Source organism: Centruroides vittatus, unplaced genomic scaffold, assembly GCF_030686945.1.
Source record: "Centruroides vittatus isolate TY-2023 unplaced genomic scaffold, ASM3068694v2 contig_345, whole genome shotgun sequence".
In the NCBI taxonomy this organism is placed as follows: domain Eukaryota; kingdom Metazoa; phylum Arthropoda; class Arachnida; order Scorpiones; family Buthidae; genus Centruroides; species Centruroides vittatus.
In genome coordinates, this window is record NW_027122170.1 from 659,999 (window position 1) to 685,759 (window position 25,761).

General features: G+C 32.4%; 1 protein-coding gene across 1 annotated transcript in view; it reads right to left on the reverse strand.

Moving 5' to 3' along the window:
- Window positions 1–25,761, reverse strand: part of LOC136974190 (TNF receptor-associated factor 4-like) — a 68,681-nt gene that overhangs the window by 24,092 nt on the left and 18,828 nt on the right. The window lies entirely within an intron of this gene.

Below are 25,761 nucleotides of genomic sequence, written 5' to 3' on the forward strand. Positions count from 1 at the left end.
CTTTCTTTGTAAATCACAAGAAAAATCATTTATGCACGTTATAAAGTTAATTTTATTTTAATATTTTAATTACTATTAATTGTATTAAGCCAAATAAAAGAAAGTATATTGAGAGATTGCGGCAGTTAAATGGGACTTTCAGCATCTTCATCCGCAAATATAGAATTTAATATTTTAAAAAATTCAGTAATTAATATAAACGATTTATTTATTATTTTTTTAATGCAGTAAAGTGGTGTGACGAATGAAGTCACGGATTTCGATATTACACGCGTGACGTAATGAAACAAAGGAAGTGCAACAAGAATTTTCCTTTATCGAATAAAAAATGAACACGTAAATCGAGACGTAACCAATCAAAATGAACGTTTTTTATAACATTTAATGGATAAAAAGAGAAATATATAAAAAATTTGGACACAGCGACAGCCTTTTTTTAAAATTTCCAGACGTTGCTAAGTCAAATATAATCATCCGTCTAATGCCTCCAATTGAATTCTTTTCATTTATAATCTAATAAAAAATATACAATCGAACTTGTATAGACGGCGGCCATTTTTCCCGGACATCGGACATATTTCTTTTTAAAATGCGCGCAAAATAACCTCTAAAGTCTAAACGACGTCCACCACCTCCGTATAACGCCATTTTGCCCGCAGTGGACGTTGTATACAAGTTTTACTGTAATTAATTGCTAAAATAATTAAAAATAAACTTAATTAACCCGTAATTTGTTAAGAAGAAATGAATACACATTAACACTTAAATAATTAAAAATTAATATTTTATAACGTATAAAATCAGATTATAAGCGGAAGAAAAAGTGTTAAAAACCATTTTTGTAAGAATTAATCAGGATTATAATTAATTTTAAACAGTTTATGATTAATTAATTGTTTTTAATTACGATTATCCTCGTTTAAACATCATTAAAAGAATTTTTTATGATTAAATTGTAGATTTTTGAAGCTTGTTTCCTCGAAAAATTGACTTTAATCCCTTGGAATTTATTTCTAAAGAAATTCAAGTTGACGAGAAGAACTTTTTTATTTCTTTCTTTTATATGTTTTTTAATTTATAATTTAAAAAAGGGGAAAGGAGTTTCTAGCAGGGTGACAGATTGAGAAATTTCATCCTTTCTTTTTTTCTTTTGGTGTTAATCTTCAAACAAAGGCTGGAAAATAAGCAGTTTTTCAGTGGAGGACCGACATAAAAATTGGGTTTTTAATCAAGATTTACAAGATAATTTTTCAAAAAATATTTATATTTTTTCACGTGTACTTCTGTAAAGGATAAATACGTTTATATAAAGGCCTTTATTCTTTACGGAAGTGTACCCGATAATGGAGAAGAGTGGTTATCGTTGCATCATTTTTTTCCCCAGAAAAACCCAAAAAATGAATTTTAATCAATCGTCAAAAAATCACAAATTTTTGTGAAAATAAGCGTAGGTTTACGTAAAAATCTTGATTTTTTAGAACTGTTCTTTTTATTCGATGCAGTATAGTCAATATTCCTACATCCTCCTCCTCTAAAAATACTGTATTTGCTAAGATAAGCCCGTCCGTTCAAAAAACCCTCTGAAAAAATGTATTTTAACCAAAATTTACAAGCTAAATAAGTAAAATTTATCATACACACCTTTTTTTACAGAACTATTTGTACTCAATGAAGTAAAGCCAACTTTTCTACATCATCTAAAAATCTTGCTAAATCCTCCTCCTCATCATCATCATTAAAGAAAGAGATGGAAAGTGTTCTAAGAATCGACTATCAATCGCATCCTTCGCACGCAGGAAGATAAAATTATTTTAGAATTTATATTAAATTCTGTAGAAAGAAAACTTAATTAAGTCATTTTTTAATTACAATGAAGAGGAATTTGCATAATTTTAAATGAACGTAGATTCGGGTCCTACTCGCGAGTTTAAAAACTATTTTACAGTATTGATGTTTGTATGAGAAAAGATATTGGAGAAAAGAGGAATTGGAACGAACCCATACTCGTCGAAGAACTCGATTTAAAAACGACTATTTACAATATCTATATTCATACGAAGAAATTTATTCGAGATACAAAATGAAGAAAGGTCGGAGGAGATTCTCGAACTGGAACCGAACCCGTGAGTTTATGATAAGTGCGTGTTCATTTCCTACTCTGTTTTATGATTTACAATACCTACATCTTTATGTGGAGATCCATTCTCCAAATTGGAACCGAACTGTGTCTTTCGGTGAATGTGGACTCGGCTCCTATTCCTATTACCGAAGTCTTCAACTTTATATGAATAAAGATACTCGAGATAAAAATAGAAAAAATGTTGATTTCCAAACTAGGACCGAACCCACGCTTATTAAAACACGGGTTCGCTTCCTACTCGACTCAAAACTGCAATTCGTGATGCGAACGTATGTAGTTACAATACGAAGTTACAATAGAAGCAGTAGGAAGCAAATTTACTCCCTAAATGGTATCTGGAATCTGTTTTAATGGACGTGGGTTCGGTCCCTACTCGATAAGACTGTAACCCAAGCCTCAAGTGTTTATCTAAACATTCACAGGTTCGGACCTAATTTAAGAATAAACTATTCTATTTGTATAGGTTAATCGTATGTAGTATAAATAATATACAAATGTGAACAGTTCTGTCTGGCTGTCAGTCAGCCTGTATAAAATATTCTATCTTCATACAAATCTATATTTTGAGTATTTCTCTGGAAAGTGATTTTCTGTATCTACTTTGATACGTTATAAACTCTAAATTCTACCCCCAAAAGGAGGAATTCAATATCTTTCACCTCACATTAGAAATATCTATATTAAAAAATCGAAAAATATTCCATTATGCAGTTCTACATTTAGAATTTGAAGCTGAACTACGTCTTTGAACATTCATACATCAGTTGTATGGATTTTTTGGGAGAATTTTTAAGCTGGAACCGAACTTACGTTTATCAAAACACGTGGGTTTACTTACTGTACCATCGAAAAATTATTATGTATGTTATAAACGTTGATATAAAGATATTTGAGATATAAACGGGAAGGTTTACTGACGAAATGGGAACCGAACCCACGTTCATCAAAAGATATAGGTTCAGATTCTTACTCGATTTAAAAACTATGATTTATAATAGGTGCATTTATATGGAGAACGATCTTCATGAAACAAGAAGGAAAGTTTATTTTCGAATAGGGAGCGAACACATTCATTAAAACTCACGGGTTCGGTTCCTACTCCATTTGTAAGATGAAGATGCGTGACATTACGGTATTATTTACGATACTATGTTCATATGAAGAAGGAGATTCCAGAGAGAAGGTTTCTCGAATTGGAACCGAACCCACGCTCGTCACACCACTCATTCTTGTAAAATTAACTAAACTATTTTGAAAATTTGACATTATTTATTCGTAATTAGAAGTGAGTTTTTCAATTTTCCTCGAGGAAACGAAGTCGAATTTGTCGAGAAAATGTCTTTTTTTCCAAGGAAATAAGGAAATTTCAGGAAATTACTTAATAAATTATCAATTTGAATTATATTTTTGCAAAGAATTTCTTCATTTTTTCGCTTTAAAAATGAAATAAAATGTAGAAGATGCAGTGGGATGCTGAAGAAACCGCGCGAATGCTCCACGATTTGCCGAATTGTTATCATTTCCACTCAAAGATTAAGACAAAATTATGGATTTAAAGTCAACTTACCCGTAGGAGAAATTATTTTAATTATATTCCACGAAATTATAAGGTGTAGAGCCGTGTAAAGTCAACAACTGACCCCATAAAGGCGTTAAAATTTGGTTTGAGGGGTGTAACACCAGTGCAAACATCAGAAAAATGCCCTGTAATGTGTCCATAAAGTTGTATGATAAGCATTATAATCCACTAGCGAAGTTGATTTTTAATGGTACTTCACCAGAAAACACACACACATTACCATTATCACTTATGATAATGGAGCGGCACTTTCGTCTGAAGGAGGATTTGCATTAAAAAACGATTAGTATAAAATACACTCTTGATATCTGATATCGATTTACACAGAAGTGGATAAACACGATGGGGAGGACGGAATTTCTCTCGAATATTTTACAAAATTTTGAGATTTATGGGCGATGGATGGTGGCAAATCAATAGAGAGGTTATCGATTAAGATGTTGTTGTGACCTAAATTATGATACTTGTCACCTTTCGCCTGATAAATTGTACTTCACAACACACTTCAATGGTTATCCTCAATATTGAAGAAAAGATCATTTGATACGGGAAACTCGAGATCAAAGACGAGGTCGAAGATCCGAATTGGAGGAATCCTATTCTCGCCACTCAGGTCGGTGATAAAGTAACAAATGAATCTTATATCGATTCGCTCCTCTTCCTCTTCTTCCTCCTTCTGCTTTTTTCTTCCTCCTCTTCCTCTTTCTACTCCCTTTCTCCTGTTTTTCCTTCTGCTTTTTTTCTTCTTTCTCTTTTTTTTCCTTTTTTCTCCTTTTCCTCTTCCTCCAAGTTGTTCCTTCTGCTCCTTCTTTTCTTCCTCTCCCTTTTTCCTTTCCTCCTCTTTCTCTTTCTCGAAATTATCAGTGCATCAATTTGCAAGATTTTTTTTAAATCATTTTTTAAAGTAAATAACTGAAGATAAAAGCTACTTAAGACAATTTTAACGTACAAAGAACTTATTTCTTCCCCTTTTAAATTATATTTTAACAAAATATAAGATATAGGGCAACGTAAACTTAACTCACTCCATAAATAAACGAGTTGAATAAGTCAGACGGTCATAAAATTATTCATCACTTTCTGTACAAATATTTAGATTAAAGAGTAATAATATAATAAAAAACTAACAATTCTAATTAAATTCTAAATTTAGACTTGTTGTTAGATACGAAACATTGATTCTTTTGTTAATTTATCGAAAATAATCGCTAAATTTTGCAAGAAAAAAAAGTACCTTCTTGAACCTCAAGAGGAGCGAAAATTAAGGGAAAAAGTTGCTTTCTTAGATTTTGGAAAAAATCTTTAAAAAATGTTGTCTAAAATTTAATCTGCGGATCAATATGCAGTCGAACCCGAAAAAACAGCCACCTCCGACGGCGGACAGTTTTTAGGACGATTCTTTTCAAATGCGCATTAAAGTAACCTCCAAACAACGGCGGTCAAATTTTCATGTTTTTCTCAGTGGCCGTTGTACAGAGGTTTGAATATGTATACAGTATATATTTAGCAACGGAAGAAAATAAAAAGAAAGACAGTTCACCAGTTCAAGTGCATTTTCTTGATCTTCATCATCTTTGCCCCTGCAAGATGCAGGGGCAAAGATGATGAAGATTATATTAACTTACAACACGAAGAGTGGAGTGATGAAGATGAGAAAGAGTTTTACACTAATTTCAGGCTAGCTTGAAAGGTAGTTAACAAACAATTGGAAAAATCTTGACTTCTATTATCATTAAAACTCCGAAAGATAAAGAAAAGAAAATATTTGGGCGGCCCAAAAGTCGGTTAACGATTGATGAAACGAAGGATTTTATTGGACATTTCTACGTAAGAAAGGACAGAGGAGGGGATTGTGTTAAGCTCCAATGAGTGTTGTGTATCGAAGAGCGTAATAAGAAATGATGAGGGATGCTCTTATATTTATAGAGATGATAAGAGATGCCGCGATGTGGATAATGGAGAATGCCTTTAGTGCAATTGCTCTACCTGAACCTATAATATTGATAATTGCATCTTTTGCCTTTATTGTCTTGTCCTTAGGAGACAAAACAGGTGTTCGCAGTGAAACAAATTTCGGTGATCATTATTTTTCCTTTGTTTTCTGTAACAAACTACGATGGAAGTGGAACAGCGAATGAGAACGGATGAGGATGTAGGGAGAGAACGTTATAGAAAAAATTGGCGAATTTTTCGGCTTTTACACGTCTAAAATTGAATTCGATATAGCGAAAACCCGACATATTGCCAGTTTTTCCATTCTTTATGTTTTCTTTAAAGTTCTCTATATCGAGATTGTATTCTAATTACAATGGACTCTTCATGTAGTGAGCACCCGCTATAGTAAATAATTTTGCCAGCTTTTGCTGTTCTTTATTTCTGTTTTTTGGCAGTTCCCTATATCGAGAGCACGACGCGCTCTAATTATAATGGACTCCCGATATAGTAAACAATTTTATTGATGATGTTAATTTTGTGAACTCTTGATCTCTTGATGTAGTGAAGAGTTCGCTATATCGAAAGTCAATTCATATTTAATTTATATTAATATAAAGTAAATAAATAACGAAATATTTTCAGGTGAAAAAGCGCAATTTCCGACTGATCTTAGCACTAAAACAACGCAAAAATACGATAAAGAAATGATTAAAATATTTGTAAAAGGGCATTAAATGCGGAATTATGCATCGAAAATCTATTTCAATTCTTACATTTAAGTTGAATTTTATAACGTTTTAACGCAATGTCGAAGAGGAAAGTCGATCACCCGAATCATTATTCCTTGATAATTAATGTGATTCTGCCAAATTAATGAGTTGTCAACTCCAATAATTTCCTCTTAATCATTTGCTAATTATTGTTTGATGATATATTGGCATATATTAAACTAACAGCAATATAAAATTAAAGTTTAGATATTAATATATGGAATAACACTCATATTTACGTATAAATAAACAAAACTTTAATCACATTAAACAGCTAAATGAATGAACTTTTTTGAAGGTTAAATGCGAAAGGTCAAAGGTCAAGGGTCTTGGCATTAAGTAATAGAAGAATATAAGAATAATTTTCTGGAATTAATATTAAATGCGGAAAAATATTCCTCCATATTCTCGTGGGTTCCATTTACATTTGTGGCTCTGAACCATCGACTTCGTGACGAGACGTAATTTTGTATCACGAATCTTTCTCTATTCTCTCCGATTTTTTCATAATTTTCTTTCTTTTTTTAGCAATTTATTAGATTTTATGCATTATCATTTAATACGCATCATCATTAGGTTGAAAAAATCTCTACAAAGATGATAGAGAAGCCTACGAAGATGATCAGCATGTCGTATACTCGACTCCTTCATTATCTGAGGATATTCGTGTCCCTGAGGTGATGAGGATCGTCATCTACGAAGATGAGGACCATCATCTTTATTATCCTCAACTTTAAGATCCTTTGTTGGCAAGGATGATGGATTAAATTGATAGGATAAGGCAATGCAACATCTGTCCAGACGGGGTGCCTCCTCGTAGGCCTTCCATAGAAAACTGGTGTCAGAGGCGTGAAAATATCTGGAAAACCCCACGCGACCGGCCTGTTGATCAGGTGCAAACCCACGATTAGCGTTAAGCATGTTCCACTAACATTCGGCCACGGGAATGATGTAATTTTACGCGTTTTTCAGCATTATCATCGAAGATATTGAGGATAAAATGGCGTCGAAACAACAGAAATTTACATTTCTTTCCTTTATATAAAAGAAAAAATCTTTAAAAAATAATTTTCTTTGAAGCTAACTGTAATAATACGTAATAACCACCGAATTTTTGTCATTTATTTTAAAAATCTTTTCAAAAATTCTAAGAAACGAAAGAAAAGTGTCAAATAAATTACAAAACACAATAAAACTGTTTAAGAAAAAAGGAGAAAACGCAAAAATACCAATCATTAACAAAACTCGATACAAAATAATTATTTTCATAAATTTAATATTAAACATTATAAAAATGATAAAATATTATAGTTAAATTAAAATTCAATTGGTGATTTGAATATTAATAACCACGAAGACATCAACCGTAGTTCCTCTAAAGTGAGATATTCGTGCCCAAAATAAAAGTAAAAAAATAAAATGTTTACAAGCAAAGTAGTGAAAATTTCTGAAGAAACAGTTAATTTTCACGGTAATTAATTAAATAACATCAGTTTTAATTAAGATTTTCGAGAGCGAACACGTTTGCAAAGCGCATTTACAGTACGCACGCAAAGACCCCCTCGTTTAAAATGTAATACTTGATGCAGTAAATTATAAATAATCGATTCGTATAAGTGATTATCGATGATTAAACTGATAGAAAATTGCAATTTGAATAACCGAATGACATCATAAAGTGAAACAACGGCCGAGTTACGAGCATCCCTCGAATTATTGATAGAAATTTCAAAATAAATCTGATTTTAATGGATTCAATTGGCATTATTAAATCAAACAACATTCAAAATTATTCATTTGGATTCTCGAAATTCTAATTTACACACTTACGAATCGATATTTGTTTAATTTTCTGAAGTAACACACAAAAAGAAAGAATTAAAATAAATTAAAACACGAGGAAAAAATTGAGAGATGCGAATGAGAAGCCGCGAGTTTTATTTAAAAAAAATCAAATTAAAATGACGAGAAGGATCATTAAACCTTTAAAATTTTTCCAAAAACTTAAAGGAAAGGTGCCAATTTTACTATAATTGTAAAGAAGAAAGAATCTTAATTGTAAGATCCATTAAGAAATTTGCACTCGAGAAGTGACTTTATCCAAGATCATTTACAAGCGATGATTAACAATGCAACTTGTACTCCTCCTTTTCCTGATTAGAAAACCCAAGTTGCAATTTGCAACCAATTATTTTGCTTCCTTCTTGTCGACAAATTAACTCGGCTTAATGACGAAATCTTTTCCCACTTGCATAATAATAGATTGTTTCTAACAACTTAACTCTTCCAGGACTTCAATCATTCGCATATTTAATATATACAATCCTTCACTCATCTCGGGTTATATCAAAAATTCTTGAATTCTTACTGATGAGGAAGGAAGACATCCATTCAAAATTAATGGAAATTTGTGAATTTTTATGGACTTTTAATAAACATCTGTCGAAATCTCCGAATATTTCATTAAACATGCCAGAAATTTTCCATAAACACTATCAATTTCATGTATTGTTAGTTAAACAGAAGAAAATTTAAGTTAAAAATGTGTGGTTAACTGCGCTTCTTCGTCTCTAAAATCGAATGTTTTTCATTAAAATACAAAAACACTGCGATTTTTTAACGGAAACAAAGAAATCGACCGTTACGATTGAAAAATACACATAATTACATTATTTTTCATTTTTATAAAGTCTTTCCGCCCGGTGGGCACTAAGAAGGCCTTTTTCCCTATACCCGTCGGGGCTTGGGCCAGGTCCGCAATGGAGGCGGCAGAGCAGTTAGAGAGGAGCGCAACGTATCCGAACCAAACCGCCCATAATATATTCACGAGGATCCGCTGGCTCGGATTCGCTCTGGGACTCCGGAGCGAAAAGTTAACGCCTTAACAGTCCGAGGTAATTACATTAAAAAGGAGTTTAAGACCAGGAGCCAATTCTCACTTTTAAACGTTTATATCGTACATTTGCCTTAATTCACTGGTTTAGGGAGAGCCAAGTGCCCAAAACTCTATCATTAACAGTCAAGTTTTAGGAATTTTGTTACTGTCTTTGTAAAAATGATTCTAAACTTGTATTTTGTGTAAGTCAAACAACTTTAGATTGCGAGTTAAGTGATTTTCATTGTAAATCTGAAGGGGAGAAGAGGACCATATTTAAAATTCAAATGGTAATTTCTGTGTTTGACTCGACTGAGCGGAACCAATGGCTGACCTTGAACCCCTATCGAAAAAGAATCGAACGATAAATAAGAACAATCTCGCGATTAACCGTTGTAGAAAAAAGAGCCGTGTATAGCGTGACCCGAATGCATATATTTTGTCCCCTTCTCGCCTAAATTTTAGTTTTTTTTTTTTCATTTTCCACCTTTCTTCGCAATCCGTAAATGTAGTTCCCAAGTAACACCGGGGAGCTGCTGTGATAATCATTAACTATTACTTAAAATTAATTAATCCGATAGCCAAATCTAGCAGGCAATATTAACTTTTTAAAAAACAATAATAAATAAATAAAACTGAATAGTAGTAGAAGACGTTGTTGAATTGCACGGAATTGCAGATTAAAGTAAAAAGTATGGTTATTCTTCCTTATTTATATAAGACATCCATCACTCTGTATTTCTTTATAAACTATCGAGAAAGTTTCGAGATGAAAAAGGAGGTTGGCGCGCTTATTTTCGAGTCGAAATGCTCGACCGCTCACCTTACTCACTTGGCTAAGAAGAAGCGGTACATTAAATGAAATCAATTAAATAAAAGGCTGTACATAAATAACGCGATTTATCTAATTTACTGATTAAATTATATATTATTTAATATTTTAAAGCGTAACTCCAGTTTTTATCTTCCTCTTCCCGAGTTGGTTAAGAAACAAATTGGCTTTTGATGCTCGTTACTAGCAAAGCGAGAATCGTACTAAAGTTATCCAGACCTTTTAAAAAAGAAATGGCTGTAGAAAAGTAAATTAGAAGAAAAAGTTTACTCCGACAGCTGTCCGGAGTGTGGAAAGGCAGATGTCAGGATGCTGTCATCCGATTGTACCGAGTTTACTTCTAAGAAAAGAGCTTTCGACTGATTATGAATTCTTACTCGCAATGCAATGGCCTCAAACTTACACTTTTTAGAAATAATTCGATAAAAATATTCAATTTTTCATTTATATGTCACTATAACACGCCACTAACAAAATATTACGTGTATCGATTCTAACCGAAGAGGTGACTAAATAATATTGTAGCGTTTAGATAAGAGACAAAAAGAAAATAAACTTGATGTGAAGTGCAAGGAAATATCTAAATCCATCTACTTTAAGTGGCCATTAGCCTGCCAGAAAATATAGAAAAAAATCTTAATTGAAAACATCTATCGATAGTTAGCTTCTTATGGGAATTGACCCCGGAGGGAGAAGACTGTTTGAGAAGGATTTACCTAAAGTCGGATTGTAAACAGGCGTTTCTATTTTGTGACCGGTTATTTATCGAGAATTCGCTTCTAACTGCACCATTAATAACTCGACGACAAACGGACGAGTTCTTGCACTCCTTACGATGTCCTTAGTGCCATCTGCTGGGACCATTTCTCATTATGGCGGCCACATCGCCCCTATCTACCAATAACACCGTATTTTTGGTGACCTAAAGAAATGCCCAACGGGGTTATTAACAAAGTACAAAACGACTTTTCTGTTTTATAGCTTAGAGGTTAAGTAAATTCGCGAGAGGAAGAATTGTAACTATTGTAAATTTTTATAATGGTTAAAGTGCGAGATAATTAAATTTTAGTGCGTAACAGGAATTCATTTAGAAACAACGTCTATGGTGAGCAGCATTGCATATCTTAGCGCGCATTTACCGGACTAATTATTCGTTAGTGGAGTGGAAAATCACTTAGATGTAAGGCTGTTGACACTACAGAATTTACCTGTCTTCCTTTCTCACGCCTTAGGATAGCGGTCTTTTAAAATTCCTTCGATAACTTAAATCCCATTTTATACACAAGTTTTATCTCTACTTACAGGGTCGCGTATGCGAGCCAGTCCTTCAAAAACCGTCCTCGATACCTTAATTATCTTCCGAAAAACCCATACGCAGCCTCCTAAACTATGAATCGAATTAATGAATCATCTTTCGACCATGTTAACGTGACTATAAACAATTAACTGTGCCACCTAGTCCTTCGAAACTCGTTGTCTGCACGACCAAGGTCATAGATGAGTAGATTCTACGTTGTAAATAATGTATAACGGATCGAAAACAAAAATAAATAGATGCTTTCGTCATAATGATAATAATAATAAACGGGAATAAAGGAAAATTTATCGTCATTTTATCCTTTAACTCCTTCGGTGGTAAACACTCATTAACGTGTGGATACAACCAAAATGCATACATCTGCTCTGCCCAAATAAAAGTTATTGTTTAGAATAAAATGAGTTACGTTGTCTACGAAGTCACAACAATAACCTAGCTTACAATGTAAGGCCACATGAGTAAAACTTTGATCGGGTTCTGCTCAGTTGAATCTATTGAATAACTTCCTTCATAACGTTAACTAGATGCTCTGACAAACTAGTCGCGACAACAGGACATACACAGCTGTAGAATTAATCAAGTTAGAACAACAGGCACGCAGTTCCCGGTCGCTCTTCGTATTATAAAGTCACGCCTTGGCGATTCAAAAGAACGATGGGGTCAAGTTTATTACTATAATTAAATTTTCATTCGTCACCCTCTTCCTTTTCCTTAATGAAAAAGTCCCATTTATAGTTTCTACTTTAACACGTTCCGGTTACCATTTTGTGTTTATTAGGTAATAACAATAACACTCCGCACTCACCTTGTTACATCGCCCAGCGAAATGCCAAATGCGAAACCTGTCTAACACAGGAAACAGCTGGAACGACATCGATACTTTCGACCAAGTTTTCCAGTTCCGTTTCTGATAATAGAGCACAGCACCGAATTCCGAAGCTTGTCTCGCAGCTGGATAAGCAGTTATCTATTCTGTGTTTCATAAACAACAATAGCCTAATAACACAGAACTGTCTGCTATCGAAAGAAAGGATTCGATCAACGGCAGCTGTTCGTCCATATCGAAATAACTGGTTTCGTGTTGGGACGATTTTCAGTAGGCTACTACGAACGACAGCTGCAGCCGACTTGTTGCTACGCTGTTGGTTTCGTGACGAAATTCTGTTGTTTGATAAAACAATGCCGCGTTGATTATCGTGACCGTGAAACGGCGCGTGTTGGATACAGCGTACGAGTACATTGGAACGAGTATCGACTGCCGCGGCTTTTCGATCAAAACCAATAACTGGACAAATTCACTCGCACATTATTTAAAAAGTAATCACATTTTCGGGATTAAAATACCATCATTAAAAATTCTATTTAGGTTAAAACGAATAGCGAGCTGGCCGATCGGTTTGTGGTTGGCCGTTAATATTAAAACGAGTAATTAAATATTCCAAGAAACGATTATAAAAATTGCAAATTAAACTGGGAAAAACTAAAAATAGTTCTATAATCGAATAATCGAATTTCAGGCACACCAAGTGAATGTTCGACATTTATCGTTTAACTATTTGCATTAGTTGTATCATTGTTTTTTAAAGATTTTTCAAAAAATTCTACAGACGGAACTGCAGTTTTTGTATTTAAATGATATTCGTATTTGAAAATACTTAATGCTGTTTTTTCTGTAAGAGCTACTAGAATATTTAGGAAGAAAATCAATAGTTTAGCGCCGAAAAGACTTGTTTTCAGCTTTTTGTGTGATAAAACTCGAAAAAACACGTTAAAAGTATATAGAAAAAACCTTAATTATAAACACAAAACTGAAAAATAAATCTATATATGAAAATTATCTACGAACTATTGCGTAATATATAGCCTATATACTGTATATTTAAGGTATCCAGATTGAAAAATAGCAGGAAATGGCGACATTTGCACGTTTGTAATCACGTTTTGCAAATAGGACACGAGTCGAACATAATCAATGCTTTCGATAGTGGCGTGTTCGACCTCCATCGTAACATTTTTATCTACTATACTTTCGGGCATTTTCTATAAAAGAGTGACACGATATAATTAAGCATCTAGCCGACCTTTAAGTCGAAAACAATCGGTAGATAAGAAGCAAAACCAATTATTCTTCAATCATAATCATCAGAGTTTTCACAGAATTTCGTAGATGAGACGTAAAATGCGATTAAAGTCCCGATGAACCGCGTTACTACTTAAAATGTTGATTAGATAGAGGGAAGTCTCTTAATCCTCGAGAATATTTATCACCAATTGTAAAAGCGATTAAGGGGATCTATTCTAGGAAAGATTCTGTTTTAAAATATTTGAAATTATACCAGATAACCGAGACGTTTCGTAATCCCACTTAATCGAATGGCGATGCGGCCATCGAATAATCCGCGTATATTCCTTTTGAATGACTCGATGTTTAAGGAGATCTTCGCAAATACCGAATTTACAATTAATTGCAATTTTAAATTTGTTTTCACCTAATTCGAGACGAGCGAATCGAGTAAAATCAAAGTTTTCTTTTTGTTTCGACGAAAATTCCGCTTCGATATTACTAAGTAATTTTTATGTGTTTTGCCGATCGAACTACTACTTGGAAATTAACTTATATTATTATTTATTCAAGTTTTACTACACCTACGACCGCACTGCCGTGCCTACATCCGGCATATTCGTAACAATTATTTTCAAAGGTCACGTTGTTTGTCGAAACTTTATAAAAACTTGTGCAAAACGTTAAAAGGGTAAAAAAAAACTATAAATACTTACAGTAAAATTATTCGTCTCATTAAACTCGAAAAGCAAATTTTTATATTTTCCTACCAAAACCGAGCTCATTAAAATTCCTGGCAAATAGGTAGAAGGATATTTTTTCCCGGCTGTATGAAGAAGTCGGCCGTAATTTGCAGTTCCTGTTTTTGACTCGAGACGAAGATAAACCGCCCGAAAAAATTTTGCAATTTCTATACTTAAGCTGCGCACGATACGTTTCTAGACGGCGATTTCCCTCCTTCGTGCCTATTCGTTTCTTCTCTACATAAATTTAGTTACGATTATGGACGATAGTATCGACCTAAAGCGTAGCGTGCCAAATTTCCAACACACGCTTTAACATCCTAGACGTGTTGAAATTAAGTTAATCTTAATGATGATATAATTGATAACGGCGTAATCCTATAACTGGTTACGTAACTTATACTATGTTCCTGTCGCATTCAAACGTCGATAACTAGTTTTTAAGGATAAATAATGGAGCGCGCTATTGAAAAGATAACATTAGTCGTATAGAATATAAACCGAGATAAGGCTCGGTATCGGTCATAAATGTCGAACTTAAATATTATATAAAGAAATATAAGACTGACCTAAAATTAAATGTATTTAACTTTAGATAATGATGGATCGAAAAGCGCTTTTAGAGGAATGATTATTTACAAATCCTACCTTTCCAGCTTGGCGTATGTGAAAGTTTTCAGGTTGTGCAACAGACCGAGGACACGGACAACTGCCTTGTCTTGGGTCCCTGCCCTTCCTCTTAACGCTTAAAAACAGTTACCGTGTCTATTGATGCATCCGCCCAATGGCTACCCGCATATTGTTACTCCACACTTCATAATGGGACACTCGCGAAACAATGATCGGTTCCTAACGAGAGATAACTCTTTCAATCTCGTTTCTGGAAGCGCATACGCGGCACGGAATCACAAAGGAACACTTTAAAAAACACAAGAAGAAAGTTTCGTCTCCTTAAGAATTAATTGAAATTCCTCGGACATCAGAAAGAAGTCGAGTAGAAGAGAAAAGTTTATTACTCGAGGAACGATTGCTGCTCTTTGTCAATATCTCGAACAAGTTTCTTTCATTATGTCAGCCTTACTGTCCACGCTTTTTCTCTTCTTCTTTTCTTCGTACCCACGAAAAGTATGTCTCGGAATTCTGCATTGTTCTCTACATTAGCAAATCTCATACGTCGATTCGTGCATTCAATTATTCATGGACATTGATTACTTCTTCAAATCGTCCTTTAATCTTTAATCGAATTTTTAATCAATTCTTAATTAAAAACCAATCGATTCGCATGGTAGGAAATGTTAAATATTTTTATTATCGTGGCATTACTCCTATTTTATAGGGCCGTTCCTTCGGGTGACAAAGAAATTCGTTATCCTCCCTGCAGTTACGACAGGAAAAAATTCTTTCAACCATTATATGACCTTTCGTCTGTCAAGGGTCACGAAACAAGATAAGAAGGTAAACTGGCCATCAATGCGCATGCCTGCTAGTTGGAAGCCCAACCGGAAGTACCCCACCCGGGCCGGAAATCCTCTCGACTGGTGACTCGTGCGCGGCACGTGGAAGAATGGCACGAAGAGATAAACAGTTCGAAAACTACTTATTAAAACATCTGCAGCGAGTGATTCTTTCTTATCTTTCTAGAACTTTAATTAAAGAAGTCGTTAATGAAAGAAATCTTCATTTTTAGAAGAGTTAAAGAAGATAATCCAGAAATCTTTCTTCCTTCAACTTCAGCTCTCTTAAATTCGATTGAAATTAAAGAAAAACATTTAAATCACTAACGAATAGCGCAAAAAATTATTTATATTAATTAAAACAAGAAAAAATTCAAAAATATTTTCATTTCGAAGAGTGGAGTAATTACAAAGAAAATCTCGCCTGTGTAAATAAAATAAGAATAATTTAATCAAAGACGAAATTTATCGATTTTCCCTCTTTCTTGTTATCTAAGTAAAGGTTTTTTCTGTGTGAATGCACTTCACATTATTAGACTTAACGATGATGACAACCATATGTTTACACTTCATAAAGTATGAAAACAGTATTACACAGCCTTGCAGGATATTTAAACTTTCGCATTATTATTTAAATTAAACAGCAAATTTGTTTTATTCAGCTTAATCAAACTAAAATATTAAAGAAAATCTGAAAAATTCATTTAATATTCAAACTCGTACACGTGAGCCGCTCGTCTTCTTCATACGCGATAAATAAATCTTAAACAACGTGAAATAATAGACAGAAAGGTAGAATTTTATTATTCAATTTTAATAAACTTGCCCATCTTTTACTGTTATAGCCATCTCGCTGTTATTTTAATGAATGATGCCACCGGAAAACGGAAAACCAATTCCATATGGGAATCGAATCCGTGGCTTCCTCCTCGTGTATTTAATTATATCATATTTTCGTGTGGTTCTAATTTAATTTTAACGTAAATTTATCTATCTTTAATAAGAAAATTCACGTTTTGTGATGAATAAACGAGTCCACTTTTCCAGAAAAGTAAGACTTTCAACCTTAAATTCCACTTTTCAAAGGGTGAGTAAAGAGAAAATCTTTATTGAGCGCGAGTAAACAAGTATTGGAGAAAAACAACCTTCGAATAGCATCAAAATGACAATGGAAAGAACGGTCTACAAACAAAAGAAATTCATTCTTCTCAATGGTTGCACCTGTTCGTTCTCAACATTTGGGGATTGGATGGCGCCTCGTAAAAACCTTCGAGATTCTCACGTTAGATAATATATATTTATCTTCTTTGTATATTATTTTACATCGCTCTTCGTGGGAGATTTATTCCTCTCTTTTATACTTTATTAAAAATTATGCTCCTTTTGATACGTTTTTCCTACAAATCAATTTATTAACTGATGCTTTGCTCTTCAAACACCAAAGAAAATAATCGAATAAAAGTTAAATATTTTGAAACTAATCTTGCAATTGAGTTATTGGAGCGATAAACTCTTTTCCCTTCTTTCCACTTCGACACTTTCAATAATAAAATTCCATTGAAAACTTGAAGGGATGCGGACTGTACTATGACTCATCATCATTGTACTTTTGTCATTGGATTTTGGACAATATGCCATTATATTTTACAGTAAAAACACATCTAGGGGAGTCTTAAGTATTCTTTTCTTCCAATTGCATTCTTCGGCAACAAGAAAACTTCCAATTAAACTCTATTAAATTTCGCCATCGACTCGACGCAAAATTCTGAGCAACTTTACTCAAAATTGATAAAATTTTAAGGTAAATTTATGAATTTAATCGATAGTTGTTAATATTTTATACAAATAAACGCATTTATCTGCTTTAGAACTCATTTTCTTCTTCTTAAATTTTCAATGCTCCGAAGCAACCTTTTGTAGGGGACGTGAATAGCCTTTTCTAACTCTCACTATCGATGTCCATAGGTGGTTTCTGATAGAAAATACAAAGTCTTATCCATTATTATTATTATCTACACGTTTTTTACAATTATCTTTCCATAAAACATGAAAATGCCATCCATTGTAATATTTCAAATATCGATTTTCATTGCTGAATGAATTCTTTGAATGGAATTTGATAAGATTTGACAAGAGAATGGCTCGAAGCAGATTAAATAAAATTATTTTTATCCGAATTTTTATATTTACAATGCTTAAAAAATATTAAATTTTAATTAAAGTTAAATTTTCGTAATCAATAATTGCATATAAAAATATTTATTTAACACAAATTAACTTCAAATTTACACGGAGAATTTGGTGAAAAGGGGAATGAAAAATATTTTTTCCTTCATTGAAAATTAATTAAATTTGAAATATTTGATTTTTTAAAAGAATTTTATTAATCGGATTTTAATTAAGTAATTACAAATTTGTACATTTTATTACAATTAAAATTAAAAAGAACAGAAAATTTTTAAAATAATTTTGAACAGTTTTAATGTAAAAAAATATTTATAAAAATTTTTATTATTTCATTTATTCCTATAAATAGTAAATTATTGGTTTATCTTCAGTAATTAGTTTACTAAATTTCGATTTAAAGATGGTTCGCGAAGCTAATTGAGATAAGGGAAATCTACGGGAAGAGCACTTTGAAAGCATCTCTCTTTTTTCCCCCAAAAAAAGATAACAAATACGAGTAATTTGAAAATAACAATAAAAATATATTAAGTAAAAGAATTCTTTGAAAGATTGTTGTCACTTAACGTGTTTGAAACTTAATTCAGCAGTAATTTGCAGTTTTATGAAGGTTCCTTTCCGTCAAGAGCAATATTTACTAAAAATGAAATTAAGCCTTATTTCTCGAAATTTATAAAATATAAACTAATTTTTCTCAGTAATTAATCGAAGCACGTGATACGTTGTCGAATAACATACTAAATTTTAAAATCTTTCAAAAATTTAATTGTTTAAATTGCCATTTGTACGTACACCTTACGTTAACGACGTTAATTTGACGTGTATTTATAAATAAGACATTTATATTTATAGCTTTAAAAATTGATTTATAGAATCTATACGAAATACAATATTAATTATTATTAATATTTATCTAAGAGCTGAAAATGGAATTTGAGAAAATCCATTGTTTATCTATCACTCGTCAATAGTAGATGCCTGCTCTTCGAGTTTAGAAAGGAGAAAAGTCGTTAAACTAAGTTACAGAAAGGATGGGCATCGTACCGACAGCTTAATTATGTATTGTTTCGTCAAATTAGCATTACAACAGTGTTATAAACTTAGTTCAAAGCGTTATAATTCCAAGAATTTCGATGCTTGCTATCGATCTCTAAATATAACAACGATTGATCGAGTTCGAGTTTCGTTGAAAAGCATTAAAATAAATAAGATTTTTTATTCATTTATCAAACACGCGGCAACGTAAATTTATCATTATAACGAGGCGTTTGCTTTATTTACATTTTAAATATAGGTTAAATGCATTCATCTTCCGCATCACTTACTTAATATTCTTCAATCCTAGACGAGACGGATTGGATCAAAAGAGGAGGGAGGAGGGAAATACATGTCAAATTATTGCGAATGTGTAAATGTATAAATTAAGTATTATACATCTTTTATCATTTAAATTCATTCAATTTTATTGTAATTTTATTATTAAACAATAAATTTTCGAATGTATTAGCTTCATCTACATGATATTAAAATATTTAATGCTTAATAAATTTAAAACTATCTTTAATTAAAGTGCCTTTAACCTCCTTTAGGAAAGTTTTTTGTGCATATTTTAAGGATTTTAAGGCATTCGGGACCGAATTCGGTTCAAAATGCTAGAAGGTTCCTCACATCATTAACCTCAAGTCATATTATAACTGATAAAAATTAGGGACGACGACTCATTAAATCGTCGGAAAACTTGGTTAATTTGAAGTAAGTTCTTAAAAATTGATTGAATCGATTAAATTAATTATCTAATATTGTAATTTGAAGACAAAGTTATATAATTATGAGATGAGGGATTGAAGAAGCAAGTTAAATATTGAAGTTTTGCATTTACAGAGTCAAAATGTTTTGCATCTTAATTTTAAAAAAGACTAGAGATTTTTCTATTTAAAAAGTGACAACAAGGAAATTTTGTGGTTTTTTTAAATGCAATTTACAAAGAGATCCTACCTCTTCCATATGATATAAATTATCTGGAAGAAGGGAGGATCTCTAAACTTCGTGTCAAATCGCTTAATAAACCTTTTTTTCCCTAAATTTCCACAAATTTTTAGCCATTTGTATAGAAAAATAAAAATAAGTTGTTGTGGCATTATATACAATACAATTCTTACATCTAATGCAATTTTATAAACTGATTTTCTATAAACGGATCACTAAACATGCTTCGATTTTCTCATATTTCTACCCAATAAACACGACTTTATTTGATAAATAGGCTATTTATTATACATAAATATCCTGGCAGTAAATAGATACTATAGAAACTAAGATATCTATTTTTTTGAAAATTTCAATCAAGTTTTTCGATTAGAGACGAAGCACACAACTCTTAAGGAATGATAGTAATAAATACTGAACTCTCTCAACAATTCTAACAATTGTATACATTTATTTACTTAAAACTATAAATCAAATTGTTAATTTTATTTTTCTTAAAAATCGTATTTATTGTAGATTTATTCATGATTTAAAATTTAATTATATTTAATGATTTAGAATGAGAAGTGACGAGTAATGAAGAAGTTATGATTTTTAATGAATATCAAAAACGTCGATGGACAAGAAAATGCGAAAGGTATTTCTTTTAAAAGTGATTTTCCTCAGAAAAAAGGATGTAAACAAGAATAGAAAGTCAGAATCTTCTCTACGTTCGTCTAATTATAAATCGGTGAAGAGGAAAATGCGTTGAAAATTGAGAAACTTTCTTCTTTTTTAGGTAAAACCCAAAGGTTTTTCAATTCGATTTGGATGTTTATAGATGAGAATCGATTATTTTTTAAATAAAATTCTAATAATTTATGTTTTTAATTAATTCAATTTTTTCTTGTATCAAACCTCTTATTATGGAAAAACGTAACGAGTTATTTGTGATGCTTTCATGCATCTTCTTTCAATTTTTGAACAATATAATATTTTTATAAAATAACAATAATAAAATTATATTTTTATTTCACAAATATTATGGCAATTTTTAATAATAAAACAATTTTTTAAGATATCCCTCCTGAGGCATCGTTGCGAGAGCAAACTCATGGTAATAACATATAAGATCATATATAAAAACAATATTATTGTTCTAATTTTCAAAATTCCTTGAATTTTTTACAGAAAATAGCTTCCTCTCAATATCTAAAATATTCTAAATCAATATATTTTAATGGATTTCGTATGCAAAGCGAATCCTCTACGCGTCATTGGCTCATTAATTCGTTTAAAATATGGCCAAAATATTTGAAAATGGCAAGTAATTTACCATTCCGGTTATTCACAGATAAAGGAAAAATAATATTATAACAGCATCATTTTGATGTTGTGAATCATTATCGAGATATGCAATAAAATAGAGAAATAAGCCAGAAGCAAGTTACACGAAACAGGAAGTATTTCGAGAAAATTATTCTTTAATCTTCTTTAAAATATTTTAAAATTAATGAAATGACTCCAGCATCTGAAACATTATTACTCTTCCTAAAATCCAAATTTTCCTCCAGTTCCAAATTATTAAAATTATTTATTTAATTTAACTATACTTATTAAGTTTACTAAGAGATGGTGCCTAACGCCAAGCTCTAGTGCCAAATTGTCTTATTAATTATTTATTTATTATAGCCAACTCTAGCCCGATAATTCGGCTCTTGTGGATGTACAGCTTCCTAAAATCTCCATAATATTGAAGCAGTTAAAGGAAGAGAACCACTCGAAGCACGAGTGATGTCACGAGTTGTCGTGGCACTATTCCTTCAGAATGACGAAGCGCTTAATGACATCGAAGGACTAAAATTTCCAAAAATATTTACATAAAAATTTATTTAATAATTTACATTTTCTCTGGTTAATTTAATTATAAATTACTTTTGTGGTATAATTAATACAATTTGCATCAAAATTAAAGTCGATATCCCATCTTGGGTTATAGATGAGTAAATTGATATCTATTATTAATTTTTCTATTATGGTGGGTAGAAACCATTTAAATAACTCTAATAGGTTGAAAGGAAGTTTATCCTAAATCATTTAACTGTTGCTCAAGAATTTAGAAACATTTCCAGGAAACTGGAAGCATAAGTCAGGAGTCAGTTGCGGGTCGTCCAAGATCAGGGTTGTGATGATTGCTATCTGGTATTAACTTCACGTCATCGTAAGGAGATAACTGCAAGACAGATCTCTATCGAGCATCCAGCAAGAGATTTCCTGTTCCCGCTGAAAGCTTCGTAGAGTTCGAGAGAAATGAAGGTAGCAGCTTGTATCAACGCTCGCTGCCGTTATAAAATTGTTCATCTCTAGTAAGAAATTACAATATTTTACTAAAATTAATTAAAATGTGATAAATTTTTTAATAATAATAAATTTAAAAAACGAGTTTGAGATGTAGCGAATGTGATGCTTGCAGAGGTTTCTAAATATAAAAAACATAATTGAAATTTAAAATTTATATTTAAAAACAGGCTCAATTTTCGCTTTCTAACATTATTTCGAATAAAATATAATTTTAAAAAATTATATATACATAAAATATCATTGAGAAAAGAGGATGAGCGAAGATGGTGGAGAGATTTTAATATTTCAAATTTTATTATCGATATTTCTCGTTTTTTATTAATAAAACTTGAAATACAAAATCTTGTGTGTTATATATAACCGGATAACGATGATGATCACGTGGCATCTTAAGCAAGAACGTCATTCTGATGAGGAAGAGCACGTGTACCACGTAATCCGATCACGTGTAGACAGCACAGGATGTAATCTCCCTTTTCTGTTGGACGACTGAATGATAAAGGTAAGCCCGTTGACAAGATTAGAAAAGTTACTTCTTCTATTGAAAGACAGCAAATAGACTTTATCTTCTTACATTTCCTTAACAAAGTATACATAGAAAATTAACATATTCCTACTCATTACATACAATAGAATCGAATGGCATTACACTTTTAAAAACTTTTCTTCTATATGCTGGCTTCGTTTCACTGGAAAAATCTGTTTTTCTCAAAGGAAAAAGAAACGTTAACTGGAAGAGTAAGAAATGGGAAGATGGGAAAAAAGAAGAAATGGGAGCCGTTTTTCTTCTTAAAGTCTTTAAATTATGCAATTCTGATGCTAATGAAGTAGGAATGAATATAATTATCTCAACTTTCAGGATGCAACTCTCTGTTTTGATTTTTGCTGCTTTTTTCCTTACTCGAGATTTCCAGTAATATTGATTTTTCTCTTCTCAAAAACTCCCTACATTCTTTCACTACTAACTAAAAGTAAAGTTATTTAAAGAGAGATTTGAAAATCCAAGGAGGAAAAAAAAATTCAAATATCCAGATAGTGACTCTCCTAATAGATAATATGGCGTCGATAGTGGCTTATCACTCGGCACTTTGCATGATTTTATGGAGTTTCTCCTACACTAAGATGTACTCTTTGGTATTTTGGAAACATCAAGGTCCATCTACAGATTGCAATTTTCGGAATCAGCTGTTTTTTTGGCGAATATAAAACGAAGTCGTTTGTGGTCAGATACAGACATCTATGGAATTGCTAACTCGTTTTGACTGTTGAAAAAGCATCGAATTGAGGAATTTTGCCATTAGAAATGGGTTTTATCTGCTAAATTTCGCATACATCTATGGTATATGGTCAAGTAAATTCAAAATACTTCATTAAAAAGTTTATAATTTAATTATAAATATTAAGAAAATCGTTATGAATAGTAAATGTGCCATCATCTCAATTCATGAAGATTACAGAAGAATCGCTTAAATAATGCGTAAAACTTAATTACATAGAACAGCTTAAACTGTAAATACACATATAAAAATTCATGAATAGGAAAACACTTCAAAAACAAATCTGAAGTCCACGTAAGAACATCGTAGTAATTAACGGCATCCATCTTTTGACTATTAAAATAACGTTTAATTAATGGGTTTTATTTGATAAATTTCATATAAATCTATGAAATGTATCAAAATAAATAATAAACTACACCACAACACCTTAAGTTGCTGAGAAAAATTTATTAAAACGTAACAAACGTTTTCGGCAAAATCGGTTGGCCATCCTCGGGTTAATCGAGAAAAAAAATAACGATGTTCTAAAAATAGAATATATAAATTGGAATAGAAGATTAACGGAAGAATTATAACAATATATACATATCTATATATATAATCGAGACGAGTTGATAATAATAATAATAATAATAATCAGCGCAGAGCCCAAACGGTTAGGAGTTGAAAGTTGAAATTTGGTACACAGTTAGGGTACGTCACGAGGACGCACACTAAGAAGGGATTTTTTCGAAATTCTTCCCCACGGGGGAGAGGGACAGGATTAAGTATTAACACTTCCATCAACAATGGAAGTATTAAGTGACAATGGAAGTGTCAACATGGAAGTGTTAAGAGAAAGCGACGTGCAAGACGCAAATGCAGTTTTTTCGTTTTTGCGGGAAATCAAACATATTTTTAGATTCATCTAAAAATTCTCTAATTAATCTGCAAACAGGGAGACCCAATTCTTGCATTCTGTGAAAACGAGCAAGATAATAATCTTAATCTTCGGTATTGTTACTTTTGCCCGAGCAACGCCGGGCCCACCCGCTAGTATTGTTATAATTCTTGTGTAAAAATAAAATGTATAAAAATAAAATAAAACAACAAACAGGCGTAATATTATATAACATGTAATAATATCGTATATAATATACGAAGAAATGCAAAAATAAAATCAAGACATAAGTTATGAGCTCTGAAAGAACTTTTTAACTAAGCACTTGCACGCAGATGGCATCTCTTTCGCTCTCTTGCATTAATGCACGTATCCTGCAGCTTGCCCTTATAAATTACAATTTTTTCTGCGCCCATCGCCAAAGTCGGGGAGTGCACGGACTTAACAATATCCGCTTCCTCCCATTTTACTAGGGAGTTCTCAGCCTGCGCCATTTCAGATTATACTGTGGCGTTGGATCCCTTATTGACATTACATCTTTGTTCTCTCAGTCTGATTCCCAAATTTTTTGCAGTAACACCAATATACATCAGGAATTGCAGATTCTGAAGAACATCCAAGATTTCTTTCACGAACACCATATAATTATTGCGGGAGATTTTAATGCCTTTTTGCTAACTTGGGGCAGCGAGACTTTGGATGAAAGGGGGCAGGCCATTGAAGACTTTAGGGCACGTAACAACCTCAATATTATTAATGATCCGGATTCTCCACCAGCTTTTGAAAAACCTAATGGGTCTTCTCGAATTGATATCACCTGTGTTTCGTCTAACTTGGTTGACGAAATTCAAAATTGGAGGGTATTAACAGATGATAGTCTATCTGACCATAATTATATCTCATTCAGGGTATATAATGAACATGGGAACACCTTTGAAGTTCATCAAAAAATTTTATAACACTAACAACGCTAATTGGTAACAATTTTTTGCTACCTGGATAATTACATTATCCCACAGTCTGACTTGCAGGACAGGGATGCAGCAGTGGACTTTATCAACCGGCAAATACATTCCATCGGTATCGCCTGTGATTGAACTTTTCTATTCGCAAGCCAAATAAAAAGGGAGTTCCTTGGTGGAATGATGAGTTGGCAGACATGAGATTAAAGAACAACAGAAATAGGAGACGATTTCAACGCTGCAAAACTCCTGAGAGAACTTTACTAAAAACTCAATACCTTGAGTATCAAGCAAATTACAAGGCTGCCATCAGAGAAGCCAAGATTCGATCTGGCGTGAATTCTGCTCATCTGCCACGTCTGATCCTTGGGGGTTTGTTTACAAGTACTATGCTTCGAAACTTAAAACACCCACCTGTCTT